Below are 7,594 nucleotides of genomic sequence, written 5' to 3' on the forward strand. Positions count from 1 at the left end.
GGATGCATCTAATTGCAATGAGAAATTCTGTGCTAATTTCATTTTTTTTCCTATGAGTTAAAGTTTCATATCACTATCCAATTCCCAAATATGTTGAGCTATAGTTTCACTGGAAAATGGCATTTGAGCTACTTCTCTTGCACAGTATCACCCAACATTTTTAAGCCAACATCTTTGATGCAGCCTTGCATTCATGTCTCGGCAATTGTATATATGTTTGATCTTAGCAATCCCAAATACTACTCTATAAGAAGCCTGCAAAGCTGCTTTCATGTGAAATAGTTAACATCTGCTTCTGTCTGGTTTTAAATTCAGTACTCCTTTCAAAGAATTCTTTTGATTTTGCTCTTATTTTTTACATATGGTATGTAAATGCCACTTAAATTTTAATGGTTTCATTGCTTCATTAGTCAGTGCAGTGCTCTGAATAATACACTGTAGTGTTAGCATTTTATTATCAATGATGACTACAAAGTGAACTCAGCACATGAGAATTATAGATCCAAATAAAACTAGTATGAACGTTTTTGGTCTTTATTTTTTCAGAATCAACTTCCGTTGTCATTTGGTTTACCACAACTACCACATTTGCAATGTGCATTAATTCTTGAAAAAGAAATCTTGCGGGGCGCGGTGGCTCACGCCTGTAATCCCAGCACTTTGGGAGGCCGAAGCGGGTGGATCACGAGGTCAAGAGATCAAGACCATCCTGGTCAACAAGGTGAAACCCCATCTCTACTAAAAATACAAAAAATCAGCTGGGCATGGTGGCGCGTGCCTGTAATCCCAGCTACTCAGGAGGCTGAGGCAGGAGAATTGCCTGAACCCAGGAGGTGGAGGTTGCAGTGAGCCGAGATCACGCCATTGCACCCAGCCTGGATAAAAAGGGCGAAACTCCGTCTCAGTTAAAAAAAATAAAATAAAGAAATCTTGTAAAAACTTGTTTCCCAGTTAGCCAATGAGGGTAAATTAATTTTCTTACTTTAGCTATTAGGTTAAACTATATATAATTTTTTATTTTTTTTGAGACGGAATCTCACTCTGTCACCCAGGCTAGAGTAAGCAGCATGATCTCGGTTCACTGCAGCCTCCACCTCCTGGGTTCAAGCGATTCTCCTGCTTTATCCTCCCGAGTAGCTGGGACTACAGGCATGTGCCACCACACCCAGCTAGTTTTTGTGTTTTTAGTAGAGACAAGCTTTCATCATGTTGGTCTGACTGGTCTCAAGCATCTGACCTCAAGTGTCCTGCCTGCCTCAGCCTTCCAGAGTGCTGGGATTACAGGCTTGAGCCACCACACCCAGCCAACTCTCTCTCTATATATATATGTATATGTTATATATATGTGTATATTTCTTTATATATATGTGTATATTATAACACATATATATAACATATACATATATATATTTAACTGGCTGGCTATATATGTGTGTGTATATATACATATTTAAACTGGCTTGATTAATATTTAAATGATAAAAATAAGTTATAAAAATAAATAGTTTCAATTAAACATATATAATATTTATTTGTAAAGCTAAACATAAATTTTTTAAAAACTTAAAAAGGAATGCTTTCATTTATTTATATTTTACTAACTTTTAGGTTATAGGTGCCTAATGTGAAAATCGCAGATGCTGAAAAGCAGTTGTATTGTCCATAATAGTATACAATCTACATCATGTGATTCAGTACTCTATTTGACCATACTGTAGCTGGTCTATACCGTATTTAATGAGATGATGAACTAATGTCAGATTGGTACAAAATTTCTAAATACTGACTCTCAATTTCTGTGCTTATTTCATGTGGTCTAGTAACAAGCCATCTGTGGACTGACTGGTCCCTAGACCACCTCATGAATTGCTCTGCTCTGAAACCCAGGCCCAAGGCAAGGTCCCCTCTTGTGTGTGTCTCAGTGGAGCACTGCTCCTGAATTATAAGCTTCAATTATTACCTGCCTGCTAGATATATTTTCATGGATAATGATAATAATAAACTGTTATTAAAATCATAAAACTATCTGATACTGGGAGCTTTGCATGTGCCAGGAATATAACAATGAGTAAGAAAGAGGTTTCCAGCCTCACAAACCTTAAATTCTAATGAGAAAAATAGGTATTTTAATTATTATGACATATGTTTGAGATAGGTCTTATTATCCACATTTTACAGATAGTTATGTAGGTTAATATGTCCAAGGTCTCAGAGTCAGCAAGTGGTGCACCAGAGACTCCAAACTAGGACTTACTGGCCATAAACGTGTGCTTTTCGCTACTTATCTATGTTGTGAAATCTCAAAATTAATGTTTAAAACTAAACCTTGTTTTTCTACCCAGTTCTCCAGAGCTCCCCATCACAACTAACAATGTTGTTGTCCTCCTGGTGTCTTATAGCAGAAACCCAGACACCTCACAATGGCTCCGCCACAGCCTCAGAGAATCTCTACGAACCTCCCCTGCCTTTTTCTCACCATTTCCAGGCCTGATTCAGAACAAAAAATATAGGTAGTAGCCTGATAGTCTTCCATCTCTCCCTCCTCCATTCTTTTAAGAGGAGAGAGAGACTGAAGTTATTATCTAAGTTATGCTTCATGTTTAGTAAATTATTTCCCTTCTTAGTAAACCCATTTACTTTCTAAAGAAAAGCATTATATGAAGATAAACTCTTTTGTTTATTTTGAGACGGAGTTTCGCTCTTTTTACCCAGGCTGGAGAGCAATGGCGCTATCTCAGCTCACCACAACCTCCGCCTCCTGGGTTCAAGCAATTCTCCTGCCTCAGCCTCCCAAGTAGCTGGGACTACAGGAGTGCACCACCACGCCCAGCTAATTTTTGTATTTTTAGTAGAGATGGGGTTTCACCACGTTGACCAGGATGGTCTCGATCTTTTGACCTCATGATCCACCTGCCTCAGCCTCCCAAAGTGCTGGGATTATAGGCGTGAGCCACTGCGCCCGGCCAAAGACAAACTCTTGTCAAGTAATCATGGTGATCTGCTAAAAATTTTGTATTTGAAAAACCATAACTGTCTTCTTTTAAACAAACAGCTCACTTTCACAGCATCTATTTCAGCCTTGTCATTAGTCTTAACTTGTAAGCAGTTGTGAAAATGTGGTGCATCAAGAGTTAAGTGATCCAGGAGTACAGGAGTGTGAACATTGTTACTAATCTGGCTATGGCATGACCTTCATGCATAATAAAATTATACTCGATTTTCTTTTACCACATCAATTGGTATTTTGATGATAATGTTTGTCTATTTGATTTAATTACAGAATGAAACACTGAATATTAGTCTGTGGCTATGCTATACTGTGGCAGGCTGGCCAGGTGTTCACCATGCTGTTTCTATTTTCCTCTTGGATCTAGTAGGCATTCTTCCAGGCAGGTGGGGCCATGTGGTTGAGTTCTGGCCAAAAAAAGGCAGGTAGAAGTCAGGAAGGTGACCCATAAACCTCTCTCAGAGTTCTCCATGTTACTTCCCTTCTCCCATCTGCTCCCAGAACTCAGAAATTCAGTAGAGGACACGGAATATAAGAGGGTTGGGTCCCTGAATGACAGTGGGGAGGAGAGTCTCCAAATTACACTGGACTATTCCATGAGATGATTGTGCATTAAACTTATGCCGTGTTTGACCACTGATTGTTTTGGATAAGAGCAGTAACTAACATACATAATAAGTAGATGAATAAAATGAATGGATACATTAAATGCATAAAATGTTTGTTTTGTTTTGAGATGCTCTTGTTGCCCAGGCTGGAGTGCAGTGTCACAGTCTCAGCTCACTGCAACCTCCGCCTCCTGGATTCAAGCGATTCTCCTGCCTCAGCCTCCCAAGTAGCTGAGACTACAGTCATGCATCACCGTGCCTGGCTAATTTTTATATTTTTGGTACAGACAGGGTTTCACCATGTTAGCCACGCTGGTCAAAATGTTTACTTTCTAATGAAATCTGTCCATGACAAAACTCTAAATAGCAGAGTTTAAGTACTCTAAATAGTGACCTGGATCTTCTAATAACAACCCAGAGGACTTTCCTGTTTGGATTTATTCAGGCTCAGGTGACAGAACTATAAATTTATGTAGCTAAATATTTAGCAGTGTTGACAAAACTGTTTCCAGTAATTAATGGCACATCTGGAATTAAACTCTCCTTTTCCTTACACTTTAGTCTATGTTTACAGTCCTACCAGATGATACACCTACTTTAAATGTCTTAAATAAAGGCCAGGTGCGGTGGCTCACGCCTGTTATCCTAGCACTTTGGGAGATCAAGGTGGGTGGTTCTCCAGAGGTCAGAAGTTCGAGACCAGCCTGGCCAATATGATGAAACCCGTATCTATTAAAACGACAAGAATTAGTTAGATGTGGTAGCATGCACCTGTAATCCCAGCTACTCAGGAGGCTGAGGCATGAGAATCGCTTGAGTTTGGGAGGTGGAGGTTGTGGTGAGCCGAGATTGCAAGATTGCCCACTGCACTCCAACCTGGGTGACAGAACGAGACTCTGTCTCTGGAAAAAAAAAAAGAAGGTCTTAAATAGTGCCCACTTAACTATTTAGTTATTTCTGAACTAACATTTTAGTTATTTCCTTCATCTGTGATTGTCTTTTATTTGGGCTTAAACCTTTCCTAAAAAATTGTATTTAATTCCACAATCCTTTTCTTTATTATTTGTTATCAGCATGATTTTATTTGTTACTAATTAGACCAACCCTAAAGGCAAGAAGAATTAAATAAAATAACATTACTATCTTAGGAGAACCAAAGAAATATGAGAGTTAGTTACAATTTTAATGGAGTAACAGATTTCAATAATAAAGAGAATTAGGTAATAATATGATGTAAACTCAGGGACATGGTCTAGGACAGCCAACCTTTTTTAAAATTATGAACTCTCATTATGATCACTATTAATAGGACTCACCATTAGAATTAAGTAAAAGGATGGAATCCCATGGTCTGGACAGGAGCTTTTGATGTACAATTAAGAACCTCAGTGCACCGCATCAAAAACATCAACTATGGTTTGAGCTGACGTTATTTTCTCATGGAAAAGATTTATAATTAAATAGAAAAATGATGAAATAAATAAAACTCAAATTATTAATGCTTTTATGTTAAGTTTAGAATAATCTTTGTTTTTCTGGCACTTTAAGTGCCTACAGTATTTAAGAATTTGACATTTTAATGTATCTAGCAAGTTGTGATTCCAATTTAGAAGGAGTTAATTGGGTTCATTGATTTAGACTTCAGAGGAATCAGATAATTTTACTTGGATTATAAAAATAATGGAATAGGCCAGGTGCGGTGGCTCACGCCTGTAATCCCAGCACTTTGGGAGGCCAAGGCGGGTGGATCACGAGGTCAAGAGATTGAGACCATCCTGGTCAACATGGTGAAACCCCGTTTCTACTAAAAATACAAAAAAAAAATTAGCTGGGCATGGTGGCATGTGCCTGTAATCCCAGCTACTGAGGAGGCTGAGGCAGGAGAATTGCCTGAACCCAGGAGGCAGAGGTTACCAGCCGAGATGGTGCCATTGCACTCCAGCCTGGGTAACAAGAGCGAAATTCCATCTCAAAAAAAAAAAAATGGAATCATTAAAAGAACTTAACCTTAACCATCTTTGTAAATGTAATTAGATATACAAGAATTATGTAAATATATGATAAACTTTATTTGATAACCAACTAAGGCAAAAAATTGTTTATATTAAAATTATAAATGCAATTTTAAATGTTTAAAATATTAAGTTGTAAAAGCGAAATTGTGATTTATTAAACTCTTCTAGATTTGTATTAATAAATGCAATAGTAAGATTTATAAGTTGACATCTTAAGAAAGGACAAACTTTTTTCAGTTGTAATTTAAAATGTAAAGGAATATAGAAAAGACCTGAGCCATCTTTACAGGACATGAAAGCCACCTCTAAGAGCATCAAAAATCTCCCCTGAAAATTTTCTTCTTTCTTTTCTTCCCCTATTGTCCTGTAGCTGCCCTTGACACCAGTATCTTCTTTTTCTTCTCCTTAGCACCAAAATGCTATACACTGTAAAATAAAAATTTTAAAGGTGATCATCTTTAGCAATAATTTGTAAAATGTTTTGTAAATTAAAAATGAGACATTTGCAGGAGAGGAAGATAAAGGGAAAAAGATTGTAAGTGGATTTATTACCACTGAACTGTACACTTAAAAACGGTAAAGAGGAGGCCAGGTGGGATGCCTCACACCTGTAATCCCAGCACTTTGGGATGCCAATGTGGGTGGATCACCTGACATCAGGAGTTCAAGATCAGCCCTGCCAGCATGGCAAAATCCTGTTTCTACTAAAAATACAAAAATTAGCTGGGTGTGGTGGTGGATGCCTGTAATCACAGCTACTGGGGAGGCCGGACAGGGGGATCCTTGAACCTGGGAAGTGGAGATTGCAGTGAGCTGGGATCTCACCACTGCACTCCAGTCTGGGTGACAGAGTGAGACTCCCTCTCAAAAAGAAAAAGAAAAGAAAATGGTAAAGATGGTAACTTTCATGTGTATATTTTACCTTAATAAGAAAAAAAAGAAAAGAAAAAGGTTTTAATGAGATATTTGCTTTGTTCTGTCTTTCATGTGGTCACTTGCTGGACTTCTGGACATCGGTCTGTACAGGTACAGAAGCCCTCTCCTGCCACAAAGATAAAAGCAGTAGCAATAGCCCATTAAAATAACACTAGAGCTGCAAAGAATTCACTCTTTTGCATGAGTATGGCAGAGGAATAATAAACATGGATGGATAATTTTTTTTAGTCTTGGAATCCTTGAATTTGCTTGGTCCTTGAGTTAATCGCTTCCAGCATCCTTTACAAACTTCTTTTGAAAGTGACGGATGATAATCTTCCCTAACCCAAGCATCCCTGACATTGAAATGTGCAATGTGCATTTGAGCCTACATTGCAAATGTAAGTCCACTTGGGGTAGTGAGGCTTAAATGGTGCTCTGCAAGCCCTCCAGGTTCCACAGGGACTCCGAGGGGACAGCATGGGCCTCCTTCCCCCTTCAACCAGAGCAGCCTCACTTCTGTCTCTTTTATATACCGGGCTTCTGGTCAGATTTCATTTAACAGCCGCTTTCATAGCTTTGCAGATTCTGAAAACCACTGGGCCATAGTAGGCTTTTTCCAGAGCAGTGGAAACACTGCGAGGAATATAAATTGCACAATGAGATGACATTAACTTGAGGGACGACCGGGCTGTTTTTTTCTAAGAAGTGTAAAGAACTTCACAAATTCTGACTTGGGGAATTTGCTAGCCCTTTAACTAAACAGTGGGGACAACACCACAGTTTATTTCCAAATTATTTTATTTGGAAATAAGATCGATCTTGTGTGCTTGGGTATTTGAAGACTCTTCTTGCTTATATTCAGAAACTTCACTCATTTTAGTTGGCACTGATGGTGTAGCCTAGCATGTGAGCCTGTGGGCTATTCAAGGTTGCCCGTGTGGCAGAACAGGTCTTTTTATGCCTTCTTTCCTAGTGCTCAACAACTACTGATGCTAAAGTAATCAAAGAGAGCTGTTTAAAATTTAACTCGAAACCAAGAAGGAGAC

This window comes from Callithrix jacchus, chromosome 9 (genome assembly GCF_049354715.1).
Source record: "Callithrix jacchus isolate 240 chromosome 9, calJac240_pri, whole genome shotgun sequence".
NCBI classification, from domain to species: domain Eukaryota; kingdom Metazoa; phylum Chordata; class Mammalia; order Primates; family Cebidae; genus Callithrix; species Callithrix jacchus.